This window comes from Polypterus senegalus, chromosome 12, assembly GCF_016835505.1.
Source record: "Polypterus senegalus isolate Bchr_013 chromosome 12, ASM1683550v1, whole genome shotgun sequence".
Taxonomy (NCBI): domain Eukaryota; kingdom Metazoa; phylum Chordata; class Cladistia; order Polypteriformes; family Polypteridae; genus Polypterus; species Polypterus senegalus.
Genome location: NC_053165.1, coordinates 26261499 through 26288184, shown reverse-complemented (window position 1 = coordinate 26288184; position 26686 = coordinate 26261499). Strand labels below are relative to the sequence as shown.

Sequence of the window (26686 nt, the reverse complement as noted above, 5' to 3'; positions counted from 1 at the left end):
CCGCTCGACCAGAGCTGCAGTGCCTCTCCTTAAACGCGTAAATCAAGCCACTTGGATTGTTGGTGGTTCAAGAAGCTTTCATGTTTCTTAAATTCTCCCGTGTTTATTTTATTTACCCTTCCACGTCCTTCTTTTTAAACCGGGAATGGTTAAAAACTCAAAACTGAACACATCTGTGTGACATCAATCCACCTCAAGAAGGAAGAACTTGAACTAAAATGGTTCAACATTTGTTAAGATCGGAACTGTTTCAACCTGAGTGTTTAATTAGAAACCAATTGCGTTCATAAGAATTGCTTTGAAATCACGTATTTGTCTGATGCCTCTGACTTAGCGGTACGAGTAAACTCCCACATATGTTCCACCATTTGACTCGTCTTGATGTCTGAAGTAAAGCTCATGAAGGTTTGGGCCACCGAAGTGATCCCCATATAATTGCATGATCTTAAAGTAGTCTTCCTCAGACATGCGCCAAGAATTGACTGCCTCATGATGAAGGAGGAGCCGGTTCTAAGAGCTGGGAGGTGGAAGAGGTGGGTTCAGGTGGCTGGATGTAAAAAGGTCTGTCAAGGAGACGGGTTCTTAAGTGACAGTGCCAACCCCTGATTCGGAGTGAAATTACAGACTGTTAATCCCGGAAGTTGAGCCCCGCCAACTAACCGCACGTGTGTGACGCTAATTATGCAAGACATTAAGCTTTTCGGGGTTGCCTCCTGTTTTTGAAACTCTGTCCCCAAAACCACCTTCATCTGTACGCCATTTTTGGATCATTTTCTGTGCAGAAAATGACACCCTTAGGACAAAGAGAAAACCAACTGGTGTCTTCATCAAAAATGATCTAAAGGACGTGAAGTTGTGCTTGACCCCTAATGCAATGTGAGGGGGTCAAACAAACAGGAGTAACAAAAGAGTTACTCCTCTTCACAAAACTTAAAAAAACAAAATGTGAATCGGAACTATAGGCATGCAGAGTTTCGTTATAATGCTATTTAATGGTTTCTGATCATAAGAAAGATAATATTTTTGAGCATTTACCCGTGGTCGGACCCCCCTAAGAGCAAATTTCAAATATACACATGCAGGGTATCGTTTTAGACCATTTCAAGGTCAGCAATTGTGAATTTGAGGTTATTTTTGATTTTGGATGTTTTATGAGGGGTCTAGCCCTCTATGGACCTCTATTAGAGGATGAAAATGACAAATTTCTATTTGATTTAAATTGTAGCACACATTTTAATATTTCAAATTTGACGCAACAATTCATATTTATTATGTACTTCTAACTCAAGAAGTGAATCATTACATTTCTTATGAACACCCTGAATTAGAGCGGCTTTTGCAAATTCAGACTTTTTCAATTTTATGATCTTTTTAGTGTTTTTATTCTGACATGTCAGGTCATTGTGATATCACAGATTTTTTCCAAGGATATCATCTGCCTAAAGCAGAGTAGTAACTCTCCATCCTTCACTTTTTTGTCTTCAGTTTTCTTCCACATATTTTATTAAACCAAAAAGGTCACGCTCAGTGGTGTAAATGGAAACAGGTTAGATAAAGAATTGTTGGTTCCTTTGTCATTTACTAATAAGGAACCATTAAAACTGAGAATGTGGCCATTTAAGAATAAAAGAAGCAGTGAAAGGTGGGGAATCTTAACAGGCGAGACCACTAAAACGAAGCTGAAAAGGCAATAAGAGCTTTAACACCATTAAGAAAATGGGCTGGAACAAAACCCTGCAGTGACTAAGACCCCTCCAGCACTGAGTTTGAAGACCCCTCGTCCAGATATTAACTTTATGGGTCATTATTGTCATGCTTTAAATGGTTTTATACCTGCATTGTTCTATACAGGGGTAGCTTGACCTCTGCATTTGGAACTGGAGGCCATTCAAAGGCTTTTCTCTCTCCTTTCTGCATCTAGTGGAGCACATGGCCTCTACCAGCATCTTCCTCTTCCTTCTTCAATCCTTAGTAACGTGTTTGACCAACCCCTTAGGTTAGTCCTGTCTCTTTCAATTCCTGCATGTCGCAGGTCTCTTTGGGGTATCCTTTGTCCCTTGGAGTTCCACTCACGTGGCAGCCTGGTGATGCCCGAGTGGTCTTTTCTTGATGTATCTCCTATTCATCTCCAATTTCTTATCCTAATTTTGATCCATGTTGGTCATAGTTAAAATGGTTTCATTTGGGAAATGTGGCTGATGGAAAGAAAGCAGTTGGAAGCGGAGAGAAGTGTTGTCAGCAGCCATATCACATGCACCTCAAAACAGGTCATCCACCTGAAGCTAAGCATTTTCAGGCCCGGCCAGTACTTGGATGGGAGACCAACCAGGAAAAGCTTTGGTTTCTTTTGGAAGAGGTGATGATGAGGCCAGCAGGGGACGCTTACCCCGTGGTCTGAATGTAAACCCCAATGCTCCACTGCAGTGACGGGGACTCTGTGCTGTAAAAATGGCACTGTCCTTCGGGTGAGATGTAAAACTGACGTCCTGACTCTCTGTGGTCATTAAAGATCTCTGGGCATCCTTTGGAAAGACTAGGGTGGATCCCGATGTCCAGGCTAAATAGTCATTCTGGCCCCCTAATCATCCACTGTCATTAATTGAGTCTCTCACCACTTCTCCACCTAAGGGCTAATGTGTGGTGAGCGCACTGGTGCAAAAATGGCTGCCGTCACTTCATCCATGTGGGCGCTGTACATTACTCGTTGTTGAAGTGGTTCCTCACTTGCTATGTAAAAGCAATTTGAGTAATGAGAAAAGTGCTATAAATCTCAAGAATTATAATTATTAGGCATACCACACTGGTAACCTTGCTTATTCAAACAATAAAATAAAAAAACAAGCTTTAAAGACACTGATGAAAGGCTTTTTCATGTTCTGCTCTCTCTTCTATAAGCATCTCTGGCTCTGAGCAGACTCAGGTCCGGGTCAGCTTATAGACGCCACCTCCCTGTTCCATCGCTTTATATGATGGAGCGCCCACAAGGGGGCGGGGCTTACTCTGGATGTCACAGCTGGCCAGGAATATGGAGAAAGGACAGCATACCATTAGTGACAGTGCCCCCTCTCACCCAGAGTGGTATTGCTTAGTCAAGCTTGTTTGGGTACCCCCAGAATGCACACATTGAGCAACTTCAGGAGCAACATCTGTCTAACACATCTGGGTATTAGAAAGAGATTCTATGACTGAGCTGAGCAAACTGGTTAAGTCAAGTGGCTTTATTGTCATACCATCCATACAGCATATTGCAGCACATAGTAACATGAAATAACACGTGCCAGGACTGTGAAATACACATAGACACAGGAAAAGTGCAAGACAGATATAAATACATAAACTATGGGAAGGAAACCAGGGCATCACCAAGCCCAAACCCCGACACGAACACACAAGCACAGTCCCAAACCCTATCTCTAACCCTAACCCTAACCCTAACCAACTCCTCTCAAATATATCACAATAAGTACAAAAACATAGGTTTTATTCTCCTCACAGTAATTTTCTCACCACCACACTGCTCTCCTCCTTCAGTCAAGTATGGCCTCTGTACCTCCCACCTCCGATTCGCCTGGATGAGGGAGTGTGGTCCCTTTTATTACAGACCAGGAGTACTTCTGGTGCCAGGGTGATCACCCGATCAAAATACTTCAGGGTCACATGGAAGTCTATCACAGTAGGAAGCTTGTCTTCCTGTAGTGCCCTCTTGCGGTACCCTGTGACCCCAGTACAGTAGGGCTGCCCTGCCAGACTACCTTTCCTAGCATGCCCTGCTGAGTCCCAGCTGGGCGCCATCTAGCGTGCTGGGGGAATAAAAATAACCCAGCGATAATCTTTTTTTTTTTAATGGGGTCTCTGTCCACCCTTTCTGGTCATTCCTTCTAGGTCTGCTCCCTCTCCTGGTCGGGATGCCCGTCCAGCCCATGTGGCATCTACAACTATATTATACATAAATATATAATACAGGATTCTGTATTACCTGCATTACCAGCCAAGGTTCTTGCAGACATAAATCAGCCCCATCTATTTGCTTCTCTCCCAGTTGTCTTTTTCGTACCCCCAGATAAACAGAAAAGTATGGCGTTGCTAGAAAAATCACAAAATGCCAGAAATTCTGTATAAATAGGATTGTTATGAGTTATTTTCTTTTTCCTGGTTGTTGAGCTCATATTTTTCATGGAGTCTGGGAGTTTTGAACCCCAAGGAATATGAATTTCACACTGTTTTTGGAAAATGGTAAATGAGTTGAAGTTTAGTAACATGTTAATCGGGATGCTGTTTTGTTTGTTCATTGAATGTCAGCTTTTTGAGGAGCTGGCATTGGTTGTTAGCATAGCGATCTGTCCCAACAGTCCCTGGGTGTGTGTGGCACGTGACGTCATTGGGAGCAGCAGTATAAAAATCTGCTAAAGATTCCATGAGCACCCTTTATGATTACATGCAGCTATTCTCTCTCACTGACTTATTGATTTTTCTGGATTTGAGACGATCGGTTGGAGATACTTGTAGTGTTGATCTCGGCCTGTTTTCTGACCACACCATTTCTCAAATTTTCACTGTCTTGCCTTGAGTCAGCACAAAGGTCACTTTAGAAAAAATGGACAGCAACAAAAAAATGTTCAGTGCTTGTATCTTAAGCACGTGATACACAAGGCCGCTTGTACAGTTGCCACCACAGGCTCACTCTATCACTCTGAGCAAGTTGCAGAAGAAACCAGTGCCCACGTTTTTGATAGAAGTAGACAGTAGAAGCAGCTTGGTGTGTAGCACTGCGAGCACAGGCCAGGTTGCGCAGGCGTTTGTCTGTCTTTGTCACGCGTACATCCATCCTGTATCCCGCACTGTACGCTCAGCAGATGGCACTGCAGTTCCTTTCCTTTCTGCCATGTCACCCTCTTGAGTAGTTTGCTGTAAAAAAAGATGTGAACCACGATAAATTCTTGGGGGTTGCCACTACCCAAATTTTTAGCTTTCTAGTCTGTATCATGTTATAAAGCTTTCGATTAAGATCAGTGTTTTTATGGAGTGGATTACAGTCGCTCTCTGAAGCAATTTCTTATCAGCCTGAGCTAGAAGAGGTTCCTCGATCTTGGGTCAAGCAGATGGTTTTTCTGAACACTGTGAAAGAAGCTCTTCCAATTGATGTCAGCTGAAATGTCTACTCATCTCCCACCATCCTGGGCAGCACTTATAACACACTCCTTTCTCCACAGTGCAAATCCTACTGACTACGCCAAGTGTATTGCCATGGATTCACACCACAAGCCATCTCAGTTCACAGATTTGTAATGTGCTAACAGTGGTGGCCAACCTTGAACCTACAGCATGTGGATTACAGTCCTTCAAGCGATTTCTTATTGGCCTGAGCAAAAGGAGGCTGTCCCATCTTGGGCCAAACAGATAGTGTTTCTAAAGATGGTGAGTGGAGCACTTCCTGGTGATGTCAGCTGATGTGTCTACTCATTCCCCCACCATCCTGTGTGGCACCATTCTAACACTCCATCCTCCACAGTACATATCCTACCAACTACACCAAGTGTATTGCCATGGACACACACCATAAGCCATCTGAATTCACAGATTTGCAGTGTGGTAACAGTGGTGCCCAATCTTGAACCTACAGCATGTGGAGTACAGAAGCAATTTGAGCAGTCTGAGGTAAAGGAGGTTCCTCAACCTTGGGCCGAACAGCTAGTGTTTCTGAACACTCTGAGCGGAGCTCTTCCTGATGATGTCAGACCTCTTACTGCACAGTGCCTCCATAGGGGCCTTTGGGTCTGGAGACCCCCACCCCACCCCCCACCTTGCGTGGGTCGTGCCAATATCTGTAACACTAACGGCTAATGTAGAATGGCTCTTGACTATCTTTTTTTTACATTATGTTAATTTTATTAAAATCAAATAACATTCCATACAAGTTGGTCAAGTTTAACATAACTGGGTTCAAAAGGCTCTTGACTATCTTTTAAAAATAATAGTCACTAGTGGATGTCAAATCAAAAATCCGTTTACGGATCATTTAGGTTTTGATTCCATTTATCTCATCCATCCATCCATCCATCCATTATCCAACCCGCTATATCCTAACTACAGGGTCACGGGGGTCTGCTGGAGCCAATCCCAGCCAACACAGGGTACAAGGCAGGAAACAAGCCCCGGGCAGGGTGCCAGCCCACTGCAGTTATCTCATCTAGACAGATAATATAAAAATGTGGGTATCGAAAACAGACAAAGTGATATGTTAGGGTTGAAAAAATTACAGTTTATAAGAATTCTAATTATGTATGATATCACCTCATATATGACATTCTGCATACGTCATTACCCTTGCTTTTTCATGAATTTATGCTTCTTCGTATCTGAATAGCAATTCAAAGAGCTCAGCAGATAATTTCCCAGATCGCCTTACTTTATTTAGACAGAAGGGCTCGGAGAGACCTTGAGATAGGCCCGTGAAGGCTGCATGGAGATATTTGCGGCTGTAGGACATTGTGTTGGCTGGGATCAAGTCAATGCCCACGGGACGATGAGCAAACATTCAAAGTATTTAGATTGAAAGAATGGAGAATTGAAAAGGAAAAAAGGACTAAATGAAATAAAAAAAAAACGTCAACTTCCTGCCTGCCTTCAATCAGAAGTCCCATTGCAGGTTTAAGATTGAGTTGCAAAGATATTATCGTCTGCCTGTAGAATTTGTAAAGATAAATTTTGAGCACAGCTGCTAATAAATCCCTATGATCCTAATGGTGGGGGATGGATGAGGTCCTTTTGGTCTGACAGGAGATACTCAAATCACACCTCTGTTCCAGAAGAGCGCTAATCCAGTGACAGATGACTTGTTCCTTCAAGAGGATTAACTGATTATTGTTATTATTACAATATCAGCTTGTGGTTAAGGGGGCAGCCTGCCTTTTTTCAATGTGCCGCATGGGCTCCATTTGTCATGTTTCCGTGTAAGTTAATGAGCGCCAGAGGACACGGCCTACGCTGGTCCATTTATTTCACTTTTGCCTATAATACAGACGTTAGAGTGCCTGTCAAGTCTGAAGTATTCATAGAACGTGAAGGAAAAGCATATTTGTTTTTTACTTTTTCTATTCTTATTCTGCATACATAGCTAAAGGAAAGGTTTATACCTTGCACCCAGTGAATCACTTTACAACAAAGTGGTGAAAAAAGTAATAAATACACCTTGTACTGTAGTTTCTCAGGAGGCAACAATAAATATGGTCAGGAAGTTCCTCTATAATTTATAGACTAATAAGGGGAGAGGCTGGATATCTATCTATCTATCTATCTATCTATCTATCTATCTATCTATCTATCTATCTATCTATCTATTCATTGGTCAAGAGTCCTGTCTTTAACTCAAATTCTCAGTTTTACAGGAATGTCTGCCTGTTTATGACTTTTCCAGAATTGGGAGCTTTGGGAATATGGCGTACTGGGCCTAATGTTATATTCAGTCCTTGATAACTGAAGTGAAAGGTTGGCTCCCATTACTCCCTGAGTAAGTCAGACCCTCTCCCGGTGGCTGTGGAACTCTACCAGACCTGCTCTTTGTTACTAAATCTGTTCATAATTTTTATGGACTCAATTTCTAGGCATAACCAAAGGGTTGAAGGTGTCCAGTTAGAAGGTCTCATAATCATTTCTCTGCTTTTTACACATGACGTGGTCTTGTTAGTGTCATCAGGTGGTGACCCCAGAAATGGACTGGGGTGGTTTATGGCCAAGTGTGAATCAATCACAATGAGGGTGACCACCTTCAGGTCCAAGGTCATGGTTCTCAGTCAGAAAAGGGTGGAGTGTCCTCTCCAAGTTAGAGAAGAGGTGCTACCTCAGACAGAGGGGTTTAAGTATCTTGGGATCTTGATCACCAGCGAGGGAAGAAAGGCATGTGAAATCGACAGATGGATCAGAGCGGCCTCCACAATTATGCCGATGTTGTATCAGTCAGTAGCGGTAAAGAAAGAACTGAGCTGAAGCTGAAAGGCAAAGCTTTTGACTTACCTGTTGATCTATGTTCCTACCCTCACCTATGACCTAAAGCTTTGTGTAGTGACCAAAAGAAGTATATTGTGGATGCAAGCAATGGAAGTGAGCTTCCTTCGCAGGGTGTCTAGGCTCAGCCTTAGAGATGAGGAGCACAGACTTTTAGTAGAAGGTCAATGTAGAGGTGCTGCAATGGTCATTACAAATTATGTGACATAAGTAACATATAAAAATAATTTAATTGTTGGGTGTGGTATTCCCCACATATGACATTAATCTAAAGCCCAAGAAATGAAAAAAAAATAATTAAATAAGACAGCAAATTATAATGCTTCCCAGCCTTGCTCTTGAATGGTCAGTCATACCAAAACTACATTATCTCATAACTTTGTACTACACCGTTGTCCAGGGCATGTTGTGATCTTTTGCTTGTTCTCCCCAGACTCACGCTTTGAGCGTCCCTCTCTTTAAGGGTCGAGAATTTCTGCATTACTTAGCACCCTGGGGGAACCTTGGATGCTTCCACCCTTTCTACAACTCTTACATTTTCCTGTCACCTGGTAAACACACTGTGCATACAGCACCCTAGTGGACCCGGTGCTCCCACACAACAAAGTGCAGCCAGTGTGGATCTTACTCCGAGTCCGGTATCTCTGCAGTCCGAAGCCTCTATCCTGGAGCTTCAAGCAGGTGGAGTTAACTTTCACCACAGTACTTGTCATTATTTGAGTCAGATAACCCTCCCATAAGCCTAATGTTAACCACAGTTTGATGGGGCGGAGCTCTGGAAGGCTGCAGCTGGACTCTATGGGTGCATTGGAGTCAGCTCCACCCACCTAAACCACCCATTGGAGTCAACTGCACCAACCTGGACCACCCTTTGGAGTCAACTCCACACATCTGGACCACCCACTGGAGTCAACTACACTTACCTGAATCACCCATTGGAATCTTCTACACCTACCTGAATCTCCCATTGGAGTCAACTCTACGTATCTGGACCACCCATTGGAGTCAACTACACCTACCTGGACCACCCATTGGACTCAACTACACCTAATCAGAGCTCTACGCTGGAGGCTTGGGGTTGCAGATATATATACTGGTGGTTTTTCCCAGCTGACCTGAACCATGTTGGGGTTGCCCTTGCCCCAGAACTCCTCAATATTGCCAGCTGGGCACCCCTCCATTATATAAAACATTTTAATGTTCTATAAAACAAAATTTTGAATGATGCTCCCTACAGAAAGATCCAGCTGTGTATAAAATAGTGAGTTCACTTGTTTGTACCACATGGAAATTAAAGCATATTAAGCAGAATTAAAGCAGGTTGCATCCTCACACTAACCCCCAGGGATCACAAAGGGCCCTTTCCTTTTCAGTGATGTTTCAACAGTGGTGTTATAGTGTTTACACTGCAGAACTAAAAGCTCTTTTTCTTCTTCGATCCATCTTTTGTCTGATAGGCTCCATTTATGCTAGAATGCAAACTATGTCTGATCCCTGTGTTTATCCAGGCAGCACTTCAAAATGACCAAATCAGTGACTGTGGGAACTGTTGACATCATGTTTATGCCCAACAGTGGCACACAAGCAGTTGTGTTAACAAAGGGGATACCATTACCTTTTTACTTTTAAAGATAAGGGTTCTTTGTTGGTGTTTTTGTTTTTTAAATACCAGTAGGTATGTTATATGCTATGCTATGATATATTTTTGGAAATACCAGTAGTCTTCAAATCACTGATTTACAGTATAGCTTTAACTGCACTGGCACACTCATTCTGGTCTTTTAGAAATTACACTGAACTTGTCAAGTTGGGCTTTCATTCGATGTTCACGTTAGATACGACACTAATGACCAATTAATGATGTAGCAATATACAAAAATGACATCATAATGTATGAAGTATAGTTAATATGCTTACAGCCTGGGGCAATTTGTAGAATGCAGTTAGCTGTTTTGCACATCCCTGTGATGCAATGTGTGGCCTGACTTAAACACACAGTGCCTGAGAAATCGGAGTTGACAAGTGCAAAGACCTAACAGATCATGGACACCATACGTTACACACTTTCAGCTTTCACGTACCTTTAGTACTACAATGATATGATTTTTGTAACAGCCGTGGAAGGGACATAGGCTTCTACATCATCAGAATAGGTCTTGGTGAGTTCTTAACATTGACAGCTCATGTCTGCAAAGTTAAACAATGAAATGAACACAATTTTTACTTCTTCATAAGAGCATAAGAATGAGAGGAGACCATTCAGTCCACCAAGTCCGTTTGTTAAGCTAATAGTTAAGCCATCCCAACAGCTCATCCAGGTGCCTCTGAAAAGTTACTGAGGTTTCTGCATCCATGCCTTGGTAGTTTATTCTAGATTCCTGCAACTCTTTATCTTCAGCCTTTAATTTCCACAGGAGTCTGTAATTCACCATTTAGTTGAAACAATTCAGCTCAATGCATTTGGGAATTTTGAAGTCCTGGATTAGGACCCCACATCGAATCCTCTGCTTGAAGGGGACACCTGTTTTCCAAAAAAATGCGCATATTGCTTTCTCACCAGTTTCAATCAGTCCGTTCTGCACTGCAAAGCAAATTTCTGATTTGGTTCTGTACGCCCATATATTACAAACATCTAGCCGAGGGGTGTCTGCCATGCACAATTACATTCAGTCTTCTTGATGAGTTTGTGATTGAGTGTAATTATAGCGACGCAATTCCCTACATTTAATTTATCTCATTTGAAAAGCTTCCAACAGAGGCAGCAGACTGGAGTACGTTCAAGCCGTTCTTTTCCATTAGCACAATTTGTGAACTTAATTAGTAAATAGCAGTTCTTCACCAGCAGTTGTCAAAGCCACAATGAAGATCATTTTTTCACTTTGAATCCTTCCTGTCTATTTTTTCTTTCTACTGACATGATACACGGACAGGCACACTGTAAGCCGTCACATAGTCTCTCTCGTATCGGTGAGAATGGGAAATGCTTTGCAGTGATTTCAAAGCATTTGTCAGTCATTTTTGTACAATACAGTTTATTTTTTGTATAGCCCAAACTCACACAAGAAGTGCCGCAATGGGCTTTAACAGGCCCTGCCTCTTGACAGCCCCCCAGCCTTGATTCTCTAGGAAGACAAGGAAAACCTCCCAAAAAAACACTAGTAGGGAAAAAATGGGAGAAACCTTGGGAAAGGCAATTCAAAGAGAGACCCCTTTGCAGGTAGATTGGGTGTGCAGTGGGTGTCGAAAAGAAGGGGCTCAATACAATACAATACACAGAGCAAAACACAAGTAACCCTCAATACAATATAATAATGCAATAGAAATATGACAAGTACAGATTAGAACGAAACAGTAGACATTATCACATAATACAATTTGGATTTGTTCAGAGTCCTTGAGACATCGGCCATCAAGCTGCCTCCCCCTATTGGTCATTCCACAGCTGAGTTAGTGCTGGGCCAGCCAATCCGATAAAGAACCCATCTACCTGATGATTCCTGTGATCCTCCGTCAGAGATGATTTTACCTTAGGCAGGCAGAACAACTTGGCAGGTGGGCCGTGACACCAAGTGCCACATTTGAGTACCGAGAAGAGACACAGAAAATAGGTGAGGGTTAGCAAAATTACAACTATCATGTTACTTATGTTTAAGTGCTATTGACTAACAACAGAGATGCAGTCTGTACAGTTAACCAGCAGCTCTAGTCAGGGTATGCTAAACTGAAGTAGTGAGTCTTCAGCTGGGGGCATCTCTTATCAACGCAATACACATTATCGGTCACATTAAGTGACTTGTTGCTGTGGGGTCTATCAGATGTGCCGATCGCATTGTGACACCATGTCAAATTACACGACTCAGATTTGCTGCTCTGATGTGCCAATCTTCCAGCGCAGTCATGCTCGCCCCTTCTTCTGACAGCCAACAGTGTGTTTCCTGTTAGAGTAGCGTTTTATGAAGGGTTAACATCTGCAGCAAGATCAACAGCATCCTTTCATTCTTTTTTCATTCTGTTAGGGTATGTAAAATATGAGACATCAGATGGACGAGCTTCTTTTCTACTTCTGAGGTACAAAACACGTGTTCCTTATTCCTTGTTGTTGCATTGTATGCATTGTACAGTACTTCCAGATGAACTTTCGTTGGTTCATTTGGTTGTCAGCTCTTTTGTGCACACAGCCCACCCCTCCAACTAACGAGAATATCAGACCTAGTCATAGACTAGTTGGTCTCAGCCATTGGGTATGTCACATTAGGCGATCAGCTTCACAGTAGTGCCTCTGACTGGCTGAAATTATGTAATGGAAGGCCACGACTGATCACTGGAAAAGTCATCTAATGTGTCATAGGCTTTAGGCAAACATTTTTTTTGATCCCAGTGACCCATGATGTTTTGCAAGGCCAGCTGACATCACAGAGCTGTATAGCAGCAAGTACAGCAGCCGATCTGCTTTATGCATGCGTGATGTCAGGACCCATTTGATGCTCTAGCTAGATTTATATCCCATGTGTATAAAAATGAAAACAATCAAAGTAAATAAGCAAATAAATAACTTGCAGTATTTTCATTTGAGGGGTACGTTAGCTGAGCACAGTGAGTATTGCCACTGGATATATAGCACTGATCCCCGGGAGTTCCTTTGCAGCACTGCATTGCTAATTTGCATGTCATGCGATCTCAAAACAAGCCTTCGATCTCCCCCTCCTCGAATCAGAACAAGACCCTGTGAAACAATAAGAACTATGTGCAGGCCATTTCTTTGTTGTTGATGGAAGAAAAAAGTGCAAAGCATCTGCTCGGAAACAAAAAAAAGACGTTCCGGCTGCGCCCAGAGCTCAATGTGGCTCATTCATGACTAATGTTTATCTAGTGCCACAGTCAATGCATGTCATGTCATTTTCTAACCCGCTTAATCCAGACCAGGGTCACGGTAGGAGGAGGGCTGGAGTCCATCCCAGCTAGCATTGGTTGCAAGGCAAGAACAAACCTTGGACACTGTGCCAGTCTGTCGCAGGGAAAACAAACACGCACCCATTCACCAAACACATGCTCATTTAGTGTCACTAATTTAGCTAACCTGCATGTCTTTGGACTGTAGGAGGAAACTCAAGCAGACACGGGGAGAACATGCAAACTCCATGCAGGAAGGGCTTAGGATGTGACCCCTGGTCTCCTTACATACACAGCACAGGCAATGCACATCTACTCAATTCTCATATCACACAGCTTTTTATCTACTTTTAATCTAAACTCTATCTAAACCGTGAAGAGCAATGCGGTGCACATATGTAAGCGATGTCCAGAGGCAGGCGTTTCCCCATACCACAATTGTCCTGCATGTTAGACACTCCCAAAAGACCTCGGCTCCTCTAAATGCCAAAGAACAGGCATCGGGGAAATAAACAGGAAGTGACTAACATCGTGCGGCTGTCTGCTGGGCCACATCTGCTTTTAAGCTGTTCTGAGGAGCAGCCATTCTTCAGGACGATGGGCTTCACCCGCTTTGTTTTTCAAAGACAGTCAATACACCTAGAAGACAGACACATGTGCTACAAGGAGCCCAAAGGCTCAATCCATTGCACATGCAAAATCACAGACGGCACGTCACCTCAGTCAACCTGGCGGTGATCCCAACTCCCGAAGAGAGAGCTCACTTGGAAGGCTTCAGCTTCTTGCAGCTGTTGAAGATGCGCGGTTCGTGGAGATAAAACAGAGTTGAGGGATGTCAGCTTCTGGAAATATCTTCATGGTACTCTTATGGAGGGGGTGCAGGTTCTTTTGATGTAGATGATTCATTCCTATTAGACTCTCCCATGATTTTCTGCTGGGTTTGTCATATTTTTAACGGCTGTAACTTTATTTCAGTTGCCTTTTCTGTTTATGATAGTATTCCTATGATACCATGCTGTGATGCCTGGGCTGATGCGTCTGTGTTTAGGTAGGTGGTGAACAGGTGCCAGTCCACCAGTGTGTCCATCATAATGTACAGGGCAGCCCCCTTGGATAATTTCATGTTTTATTGTTACACAACATTGAATCTCAGTGGATTTACTTTGACACGGATCGACAGAAAAGACCCTTTAATGTCAAAGTGAAGACAGAGATCTGCAAAGTGGTGTACATGAATTCCAAATATAAAACACAAACTAACTGATGGCATTAAGTATTCAAGAGATGGCAGCCATGACAGCCTTGAGTCTGTGTGCTCAGGTCTCTCTTTCTCTATCAGCTTTTCACATCGAAACTCCACACTTGCTGTGAATCCAATCCTGGCTCCTCACATATCCACACAATGTGTACGAAGTGTGCAATCCAACAGTCCTTTTCAGATGTTTTCAGTTGCCATTAAAATGTGTGTAGTTACTTCACAGTTGTTTTGTTTTTGTCCTGCCTTATTCTGCATATAAAATCACTTGTGACCTCAAACCCACTATATGTGCACCATCTACATTATTGAAATGGAATCCCCAAATGTCTTCACATTTGCTTAAACAACTTCATAAAGAAAGTCAAATGTTTTTGAAAAATGCACTTTTGTCCTGATGTCAGACAAAATAATAACTAAATAAGCAGGGAAAAGGAATGTACAAATTCCTTGATGAAGTATGTAAGTGCAGAGGAAAAAAACATTTAAGGCAAAGACCAAATTTAAGAAAAGAATAGCAATGGTACCAAGGAAATATTGTCAAATATAGCCACAAATGTCAGGTAAGCGTCAGGCACTGGAAACAATAAAGCGAAAAATAAGGATGACAGCCTAAACACTTACTAAGATGTGCAGAGCCATCTGAGTGTGGAGATATACTGTATGCTTCCATGAAAAACACCAATTATTTCATTAAATATGTTTATAAATGAAAACACTTGTATGCTAGGGTTTTAATTGGCCAACAGTTAATGACCACCGGAAATATTTAGATATGCTTGATGAACTTAATATGTACTGTCACTGCCCTGGAGGTGAAATTTAAATAGTATAATATTTCTCATCACTTAATAATAAAATACCCTTGTGTAATCAATTTTTTGAGGGAAATGAGATTTGTCCCACAATACATACATAATAAAAATAATAATACTCTGGAACCACTGGAGGTAGTAGTGACGGACAGAAAAGATTAAAACAGACCTGAGGACCATTATAAACAATGTTGCACATCCTCTCCATAACACACTAGCACTGAGAAAAATGAAATATTCTGCAGAAATGTGTCAAGAAAACCTATAGAAGGGAGCTCACTGGGTCTGTAACTGGCAAGTCAGACATTTTCTTTCTTTTTAGTCATTCTGGTGCGTATATTTATTTATTAAATGAACTTCTGTAAAAATGCAAATATCCCCCTGGGGACTAATAAAATTAAATCATACAGTGCCTTTCATATCTATCTATCTATCTATCTATCTATCTATCTATCTATCTATCTATCTATCTATCTATCTATCTATCTATCTATCTATCTATCTATCAAATACTGCCTTTCATATCTATCTATTTTGACCTGCAGGGGGCGCACCAGCTGTCCAATCCCAAAACAGACAGATGCAGACACAATTTCCAGCACATCACAGGCTTTTATTCAGTATTGTGAAACACTTACCAAAAGTTCCCCACAAGTCAGCACATAGTATAAAACACAAGATACAATAATAATGAACACAGCACTTTCTTCTTCTCTTCTCACTTCTCCTCCCTTCTCTCTGTCTCTGTCTCTCTGTTTCTGCATCGACTCCTCTTCCAGGAAGCTTCATCTTCTCCCTTCCAATTCTGGCTCTTGGAGCAGCAGCAGTGGGCTTCTTTTATTCTGTACCTACACGCTGCCTGCACCCCTTCAGATTTGTGAAAGACTACCGCTGATTTGGTGGGGGACTGGAAAGCTCGGATGTCAGCATCAGCAAGCCACTCTGTCTCATCCAGACCTTGTCTTTCTCCCCCACTGCAGAGAGGTTGGTCATCATGCCCACATCAACTGTCAGACTTCTGGCTACTCATCTCCCTTTCGTACAGAGCTCCAGTTTTCTGTACAGTACCGGTGTCACTCACCTGTTCCGCCATATCTATCTGGGAAGGAAGTCTGCTACCAAGCCACCATAAGCACTCCTCCGTCTTCAGTCGCACCTTGGCCACCACCTCCATTCTCTCAATCATCTTTCTCAGCTTCTCAACGATCTGTAAGAGATCACGAATGGGTCAGAGCACCACTTTCAACACCCATACGCGTCACATCATATTAGTTGTTTCGGACCGCAGTGGACTTCGGCTTTGCTCATCCCCCACTACACCTGTGCTTCTCTATTGCAGGCTTAGGAGTGGATTGGCTTGTCACCAACTTGGTTTTGCTTGTACCGGGTTATCAAGGACATCCCAGACACCCCCTTCCCTCCTAACCTTTATCAGAAGCGACATATCTGTCGCTCATTTCCTCCTTTCACTTCTGCTTATTCCCATCCTTGGGGCTGGGCAGCAGGCAGTACAAGGGCCACCTTCTGTTCCGGTCTTCCCATACTCCTTTTCAGCCAGTGTTGTTGGTCTTTCATCATCTGGGGATGTATTTCGGCCATAGACGGGCATCCAGGCATTCACCATCTAGGAGGTACAGCAAACAAGAAAAACACTTGCAGGGCATATCATCCCTGAGCTTGGCACATACTTCTGCTTGGACCTTGTTCTCCAGCATTCTATTTTCCCGGGCAGTCTTGTTGCTCCCTGTGTTTAGGCTCCCCTATTGACGATGGCAATATGTGTTTGGCTCCTCCTGGTTATATCCGGACTGCCTACTCCTTTTCCTTCCTATCGTGGGTGGGTGAGGTCTTTGATGGAGTTCTGTGAGCCACAGTCCTTAGTCTGCATGTGCTGCTGCACTGCCATGTGTGTGTGCTCGGGCTGCTGTGTTGGGGTTTGCCACAAGAAATTTAATTTGCAGGTTCCTGCCTACCAGACGGCCAGGAATCCTGCCGACTATGCCACTTGTGGCCTTCAGGGGGTGCACCAGCTCCCCAAACCCGACACAGACAGACACAGACTCAAGTTCCAGCTTGGTCTTTTCCCTCCTGACTCTAGCTCCTAGAGCAGTAGCACTGAGCTTCTTTTATTCTGCACCTGGGAGTATTTCTGGTGGCCCATTAGCATGGTGCAGAAGCACTTCTGGGTGAGGCTGAATCCTGAAAAAGTAGGGCTCCACAGTTTCTGCAGCACACCCTGGCAGCACCCATGGAACCCAACAGATCTGTGCCCGAACTCCATCTCCCATGAAGCCCAGTGGGAATCCAAGTCACAGCTGCAACCCGGGGGGGTTGCCATCTGGTGCTCTGGCAGAGATAGGCCCTGTGTATATTCTCTCCCCTGGTCTTTCCAGTTAGAAGGTGCCCTGGTTGGACAAGGGCACCAGCATTCTGCCACACTATCTATCTAATGATTGAAATGAAACAAAACAAACTGCAGTTTTTGCACATTTCATTCACTCCATTTCCAGATCACAGTCTTCGTAGCACAGGGTCGTGTGACACTGACCCCTATCCATATTTTGTTTTTTTTAAAGGAGAAACAGTGAGCCAGGGATGCAAAGACCAGTGAAAAGCCAACCCCACTGAATATGCTTTGCCCCTGAGTTTGCTGAAATTATAGAAATGTTTAACTTCCCTGAGCTCCACGAAATACATCAAAGTAAATGGTGAAGGAGAAGCTGGACTTGTTTTAGTGCAGTGGTCTTTCAAGTGTCCCTGACCATCTGCCAACTATGCTGGATGGATTACTGTGGCCATAAATGTGACCTGAACTGTGAGGCAGCATTGTTTCACTGTGTCTTCCTGAGTTAAAATTCATAGAATTAAGTATCAGAACATACCAACAGGAAGTATGAATTCACTAAGGCTTGATCTGCACAAATTCCACAGCAGATATTCGCCTCTACTGAATCAAAAAGCACAGTTTGTTTTTTATTTCTGACATTTTTATTTGTTTGCTGCCACCGTTACCAAATAAGTGCAACACTATGGCCCATTGATTCTTCAGTCCTTCCTGTTTGCACCAGATACACAGCACTCTGGGTAATATTATTAAAGTGGTAGGCTTACGTGTTACACACAAGTCAAGTACAACTCCTTACAAAAAGACATTACCTTTAAGACCTGAATAGACTGACATGTTTCCAGTGTCTTGTTTAAATATATTCATGAGTTTTTTGCAAATTGTTAGCCCACTGCTAGGATCAGGATTCTGTATGCGGACTAGGCTACCCCATTTGACACTGGCAGCTACAGCTTTGTGATGTCACCTTGCAAAGCATCATGGGGTACTGTGAAAAAAGTTAATCAGAACAAATATCCAATATGTGTTGGGCGAATTTCTCCAACACATCGTTTCACGTGTTTTTACACATGTTTTTTAGTAAAAAAATACCAAATAAAGTACAGGACCAATTTTGACTTACATTGGCAACAGAAGAACGATAATAATAAGTTTTACACAGTATATGAAATGTCATGTGCTGCTGTTCCATCATTCCTTTGTTAACAATTCCAGTAGACCATGTCTGCAGACCTCCAGAACTCCACTCCATTGAGGAGGTTGTCGTTTTATATTACACGTCAGTGATACGCCTGGTTACACTATAGTTAAGATTAGGGTGGGGAGAGGGTCATCTGACTCAAGTCAAGTAAACTAAGTGGCATAAACCTGCAGTCCAGTGGAGTTCCTGAATCATAGATCTGCAGTTGGACCCATCTCAACGATTCACTGCCACACTCTACCATTATCAGACTTGCTAGATCTAATAAGGATCGAGTGTAGTGCTGGGTAGGAGGAGGCATTGAATTTTAAAAGTGACCAGGAGAAAAGACGTGGTCAAAAAACAGAAACGAGTCGAACACCAGGTGATCAAAAAGCACAAGACAAAGACAAAATTGAATGCGAAAGATTGTTAGGAACAAAAGGATTTAACAAAGGCAAAGGTTTGATTTGAATCCGCAAACTCGGACTGAATGTATGACCTTCAGGGTGAACTTTTATCTCGCTGCATTGTGATTGATAGTTCACAACCCCTGGAGGACACGCCCCTAACAATGTGGGTGTTGCCCTGACAACGGAAGATCCAAGTAATGCCACTAGTAAATAAACAAAATAGCGCCAAAGCAACCCAAATAAAATTAGGAAAAGAAACATAAGCTGTAAGGTGAGAAACTAATGTGACCACCAGAACCTTTGAGGTGGAAAACCCCTGCAGCAGCACTGGGTTCAAATCAGGAAACAGCCTTGGACAGGGTGTTAGTCCACTGCATTGCCCACAATTCAATGCCCAGCTTAATATTCAATTTAAATCACTGAGGTTTACACAATTAAAATAATGCACACTCTCTAAACATCTGACACACTTGAAAAGTTGAAAGGATGGCCAAGAAATTCTAAGCTATAACTTCTGAGTGATAAAACTTCTGACCTTTATCAAGCAAGCCTATCTTCTCTCATGCTCTGTTTGCTTTATTTTGACTTCTTTTTGATACTTGTTCTGCATGAAATTCATTTCCTTTATTAGTTTTCTGGAATTCCCATGTCTTGAAGGTCCAAAAAATGTTTTACATCTTCCTGTGACGTCATTTTGTTTCTCATTGATGCTACAATTCTGTGCAGCATTGTTGTAGTGGTTGCTATGGCGTTGCTATGGTGATGTTCGGGGTCATGCTGCACATGTCGTCAGGGGTCATAAAGGTATGAAGGGCATCTCCATGCACTTTCCGGTGTCCAAGATTAGATTACTATTATTATTGTTACTATGATAAAATGTATATATATATAAATATATATATATATATATAAATATTTATATACTTTTAATATAAAATATATAAATATACAGTATATAAGTACATATTTATAATATGAAATATCAATATTTATATTTAAATATAATAATAATAATAATAATAATAATGTATTTATGTCGTGCCTTCCCCATGCTCAATGCGCTTAAATCAAATTTTATTTGTCACATTCAAATTTTAGATGCAACACAATATGTGCCTTAAAGAATAGCATACAGTAAAAGGACAATAAGTGATGTGGATATCAAGGTATACAAAACTGTCTACTCTCTCCATCTCACCACTGTTGATAATGAGGAGATAGAAGAGTTAAAAATAATACTTGAATTATACAATATAATCAGTAAGGGGCTCCACCGAACCCCAGACCCAATAATGCCCAACAAAGTAACGGGTTCAAATAATGGATTTTTAATCCACCAAGTTGAATGTCACCCACTGTCTTACCTCGAGGCTCCTTTTATGGTGGACCCGGCCTGACTTAGGGGGAGCATTCCCGGGTTGTTTGAGAACCAGGCTAGTGAACAATAGCACCCCCTTGCGGCACTTGCAGACTTCCCATGAACCCCTGCAGCCACCTCCAGTGGACCTCTGCCACCTAACGTATAGGGCCTCCAGCTCCTGCTTGTCCATCCCCTGCCACCTTCCAACTTGACAAGAGGTCATGCCTTCATCCAGCCAGGAGTCCTCTCTGTCCTCCATGGCACTCATAACATTAAACACTCTCTGTTGTAATAAAATACAAAGAGGTTTGAAAGCCATCAAATTATTGTAATTTCCAAAAGTACACTTCAGTGTCACAAGAATAGAAAATATTATTATTACTGGGCTGACCCCGTTTTCCAAGGTAACTTACAACATTTCGCATAGATGTCTTTTATTTTTACAGCTGGAGCACAGACAGGTGAAGTGACATGCTCCTGGTCACCAGGTGTCAGTAGTGGGATTGGAACCCACACATTCAGGGTTTTGAAGCCCATGGCCTTAACTACTGTGCTACACTTCCTCTCATTGGGTTGGGAGAAGGGAGACACAAATGTTTTTGCTGTGTTTGCATGCAATCTTAAGTCTAATACCCCTGACAAATTCAATACCATATCATACCGTTTTCTAAGCCTGCTTAATCCTCAGCAGGGTCACAGAGCGATGGAGACTAAACCCAGCAAGCAAAGGGCACAAGGCAGGATCAGTCCCTCATATGGGGTGACAGCCCATCACAAAGTGAATACAGATACATGCAGTTGGGCTAATTTAGCATCATCAATCCACCTAACCAGCATATCTTTGGATTATGGAAGGAAGCTAGGGTACTAAGAGGAAACCCACAAGGAGACACAGGGAGAATGTGCAAACTCAGAGGACCTGGGACACAAAACTGTAAGACAGTAATGTTAGCATTGCACCATCTCTAAACTCAATGGCATTCATCAATCATTGTTTACACATCAGCACTGTCAATCTCAGTATATCCAACATTTCCTCAAGCACGTACCTATGCTTACTCAATTTAAATCATAACATATTGTAGCGGCACACTGCTGCTCTTGACATTACTCTTGTAGGTAACTGGCTGTCTTTAGTTGGACTGCACTCTGTTCATATGTGACTTTTGCCGGCCTGAAGATTTTCTAGACTCCCTGGAGCTGCTCATTTGAATACTGCAATCCCAGCTCCTACTGTTGGTAACTCATCACTGATCAGTGTTGTTACAATATTATTAAGACTATCTGTGCAACCCATCTAAGGTGCATTGTAATCACCATAGACATCAGTGTTAATGTTTACAGTGCACCCTCTATTGGAATGTGTTTGTTAAGGCATGCAGTAATAAAATGCATTGCATTTGTCATTCCAACAGATGGTGCATTGCAAACATTTGTAATAATAAAATGCACTGCATTTGTCATTCCAAAAGATGGTGCATCACAAACATCTGTAGTACTAAAATACATTGCATAAATCATTCCAACGGATGGCATATGACATGCATTTGCAGTAATAAAATGAACTGTAGTTGTTTTTTCAACAGACATCGCATCCCAAACATTTGTAGTAATAAAATGCACCGCATTTGTCATTCCAACAGATGGTGCCTCACAAACATTTGTATGACTAAAATACGCTGTATATATTATTTCAACAGGTGGCACATGATAAGCATTTGCAGTAATAAAATGAACTGTATTTGTTTTTTCAACAGACAGCGCATCCCAAACATTTGTAGTAATAAAATGCACAGCATTTTTCATTCCAACAGATGGTGCATCCCAAACATTTGTAGTAATAAAATGCACAGCATTTGTCATTCCAAAAGATGGTGCATCACAAACATTTGTAGTACTAAAATACACTGCATAAATCATTCCAACGGATGGCATATGACATGCATTTGCAGTAATAAAATTAACTGTATTTGTTTTTTCAACAGACAGCGCATCCCAAACATTTGTAGTAATAAAATGCACAGCATTTGTCATTCCAACAGATGGTGCATCACAAACATTTGTATGACTAAAATACGCTGTATATATTATTTCAACAGGTGGCACACGATAAGCATTTGCAGTAATAAAATGAACTGTATTTGTTTTTTCAACAGACAGCGCATCCCAAACATTTTTAGTAAAAAAATGCACAACATTTGTCATTCTAATAGATGGCGCATCCCAAACATTTGTAGCAATAAAGTGCATGGCATTTTTCATTCCAACTGACATTTGGTCAGACTGGCTTTGGTGTGATTGGTCAGTTTGGGTTTGCCGACCCTACTGAAAGGGGAAGTTTGAGTTTGAGACACACAAGGAGGAGTAAAGGTGTAGGAGGCACGCTGAGAGTCTCCTTCAATGATGGGATGTTTAAAGGTGGACAGAAGGTGAGCAAGGCACCTGGAAATGATAGAGTTTGAGAAGCAGGCTTTACAGGGAGGCATTCGAGTGATGGAGTGACGGTCAAGTGAAGTTCAGGTGCATGAGGATGCAGAGGAAAAGTGCTGAAGGTACACATGGGGCAAATAGTTTTAAATGTATGCTATTACCTGTAATATGACCCTCATATAACACCACTTGCAAATCAAGTATTTATATTTTATATCTCCTATGGGAAAAATAGGCATTGAAATAAAGAATAATAATTACTGCTCTCATCTCTGAGGGGCTTGGTGCTTAATAAAGCAACGCTAAAATCTGTAATGTGTGGGAAAAGTAAAAGACCTACTGTGCTATGCTAATGAGCTTCTCTTGAAATAAAAAAATATATATATCACTATGGCAGTAGTACATATTTAAAAATATTTATTAAAAGAAAACATGAGCATATGACTTTTAATGTGTGGAAAGCTTAATGCCGGAATAAAGCCATCCTTCAAGCAAAATTTATGAGAATGTGATTTTTATCAGATCTGGAATGTTTTCTTGGCACCGTAACAGTCAAGCAGTTTATGAACAAACGCTGAAACACAGAAGAAGAAATAATCTGTCATTGCAGTAGACGGGTCATTCATCATTCTGCAGTCCTGCTCAGTGTCAAAGTGCAAGGCAGTGAATGAGGCCAAGAGGGTTACACAGGGGAGGTCATTAATTAGCGGCCCTGAAAAATGACCACGGGTTAAGAGGCAGGCCTGATCAGGTGTCATTAGAAGTCATGGATGTAAGGAATCAGAAATAAAGAACTAAGGTGAGAGACATTTTAGAGGGTTTGTAGCATATCTTCTACGCAAGGGAACAGCTGTAATATTAACAAGTGAGGGTTTGGTGTGCTCGGTGGGTCTGATGAAGTATTTGCTAACAATGAGATATACGTTTGTGCTTCTGCCCTCAGATGTGTATGTCAAGATTGATTTTTATTTTAATTTTAATATGTCCTGACTGTTCCTGTTGTCTCTTTCCAGTTTAGTGTGTGTAACACGGTAGGTGAACCTGACTTGTAGATTTATTCAGCCTCCTCTTCCCCTGGTCTAAGATGTTTCCCAAACTATTGTGAACACCATGGTGGATGGACAGGCCGATTCCTTTACATGGACATGGTGGAAGTTCAGTATGGAGGGAGGCGAGATGGGGCTTGGGTCGTGTCCCAGCCAGATTGGAAGGACAATGGACAGACTCAGTCCTGTCCAGCGCAGTTCATCCCCCAGTGTGAGAGGTGGCAGTGTTCTGCTGGAGTGGGTTCAGCTTGTACACCCAGAAGGCTCCCTGGGATATGTCATGGAAAAGGATGTCCCTGTTGGGGTCTTTGGGTGCCACCAGAGGGATCTGTGGGAAGTGGCATAACACTACAGCACCAGGATACGTCCAGGTCCCACATAAAAGGAGCAGTTCTACCTCCTCCAGGCGAGTCAGAGTCGTGAGATAGTGGGTAACACTGACAACAGAGGTTTGAAAGGAGACTACTGAACAGTAGTGATGGACTCATCTTAAAGCCTGAGAATGTGTCTGTGTGTTATAAATACCTTTATTTTTAACCCTAAACTGTGTTTTGTGGACTTGCGTCTGGTGTTTGGGGCTCAGTGGAGCCCCCTTGTAATCACACCACATAGTGCAAAATAAGACGAGACTGGTTTGAACTTTACAGACTATTCAGGTTTTGTGTTTTATTGTTTTTCACATTTGTGGTATATATATTAATTTGCCAGTGGAACCTGTGCTCTTAAATTTATGTTTTCTGAAAAAAGTGCCTACCCCAGAAGCTTACAATTGCAGCCTGGGGACAATGGATTACAATGAAATAAATGACCTAAAATGTGCCAAATGCATAGTAATGCCACCTCAGTCGGTCACGCACTGGGGGACGCCAAAGCCAAACTCTGTCCTCCCACCACCATCCTTTGGCATCCATAAGTCGACGCCCACAGCCCTTCAGCTGCTCCTGCTTCCCTGGATGCTCAGCAGGGTGTGCCTTACCACCTCCAGACCGCCATGCCTCCTGACTGCCACACTGACTCGCACTCATGGTCTTCTCCTTGTCTTGCTTTTTGTCAGATTCTCTTGATCTCTCCATTATCCTCTCTGTCCTACTCACATCTTTCTACTCAATATCTCTTGAGGGTGGGTGCAGGTGCTTTGCATGATGAGAGAGTGTTAATGAACAAATTGTTTGCATGTGAATGTGCCATCAGCCAGTTTCCCCATTAAACACTATAGGGCTTTACACCACAACAGCGGCCTGCAGCAGCACCCGCTAGCCTAAGCCACACTGTTTTTATCTGAAACTGCCGCAGACCCCTAACATGCTTTACCGCATCATTATCTCAGTTTCAGAGTATGTGCCTTCTGTGCTTCTGAGTTCTGCTTACCTCACCAAAACAAAGCTGGAAGTCACGTCATTTTCTTCACGCATTCTTTGCATCTTTTTGGCGGAGGTATTCACATTCGCTTCTCTGTTCTCAGCAACAGGCATTCATGCAGACAGCCAGTGCAACAAAAGCTACGGTGCAAACCTGAAGTGCTGGAGTAGAATATCACAAAGGTGTCTGCAGCCACCGTTCTCCTTTCTTCCAGCTGGTAAACTGTATAGGACCACTAGCACTCTGACCAGGTTTAGGGACAGTTTGTATTTATGGATTGAAAGATTGCTAAACTGTCAGATATAATGACAAAAAATCTAAGAAATGATGAAACTTCATGGCTTTGAAAAAGTAATCAATACCACCCGAGATGAGAAGGGGCACCATCACCATTTACACCTGCAGTTCAGATGGCACACTTCCACATTCACCATCGAAGCCCCGCTTCGTCTAGGGGAGCACTATAAAGATGCAGGCAATTATTACAGACCAGCGGAGCTCTAATTCAGAAGAATCTTGCTTTTGCTTACGTAGCCCTCCATATTTTTGTACCCTAGTGTGTCTTTTCTTTTCAATTTACAAACACTACCATTAATTAGGGTTACTGTAGTGGTTTCAACAACCCTTCATTCTGACTCTTAACGGTGTATGTATGTATGTACAGTATATAATGTGACAGAGCTGACAAGTTTCATCAGCTTAAGAACATTCCATCATTCAAATGAACAGCTTCAGCGTCAGTTGCTGAGGATCATAAAAATGACAAGCCTGTGTAGCTGGAGAACGGGCGTCCTGGTTGATTGGAGGATAGTTCATTATCCGGATGGGTCACCAGTGGGAATGGCGGGAGCCGATTGGCCAAGGAAATAATTTTATAACCAACTGGTATGATGTCATGGAGGTATGGGAGCAGTTCCATCCCCCATACATTAATTTGCAGTGGTCCTCATATGTTAACCCAATCAGGACATCTGCAGTGGTGCTTGGGACTTGGAGCCTGGAAGGGGTCCCCGGGGATCGATAGAGCTTTGGGTCAGGGGGGGACCTCCCTATTTTTTCTGTGCTTCCACAAGGACTCAGCGTGTCACCAGAGGCATTTCCGGGTCTGACTTAAAAGGAGTCCACTGCCTCACTTCATTTGAGTCAGTGGGCAAGACTCAGCAGAGGTGGTAAGGAGGAAGAATTGCGTACTTTGTATCATTTTGTGGCTGATTACCGGAGAGAGGATTGTGAGAAGTGCCCTTATTTTCTTTTATTCTAATAATGTGTGGTGTATTGTTGTGTCTTGGGTTTGGGTCTCAGTGGCGCTCCCTTGTGGTCACACTTGCCAAGTCTCTACTTAGTGCAGCAACAGAGAGCGTTCCTCCTACAGAGAGAAATTTCTGAATATGTAAAGTCAAATTCTAAATAAATAGAATCAAAATCTGAATATATAAAGTCAGACTCTAAAAATATAAAGCAGTGTCTGAATATACAAAGTTAAAGTCCAAATATAGACTATCCACATACCGCTGTTCTGTAAACTCAAAAATCTGCCCAGAAGTTTCTGACTACCTAGGGTGGAATATAACTTGACCCCAGACAGACACCATG

General features: G+C 42.4%; 1 protein-coding gene across 1 annotated transcript in view; it reads left to right on the top strand.

Moving 5' to 3' along the window:
• The window catches only part of scarf2 (scavenger receptor class F, member 2), an 86219-nt gene that overhangs the window by 9270 nt on the left and 50263 nt on the right, over positions 1-26686 (top strand). The window lies entirely within an intron of this gene.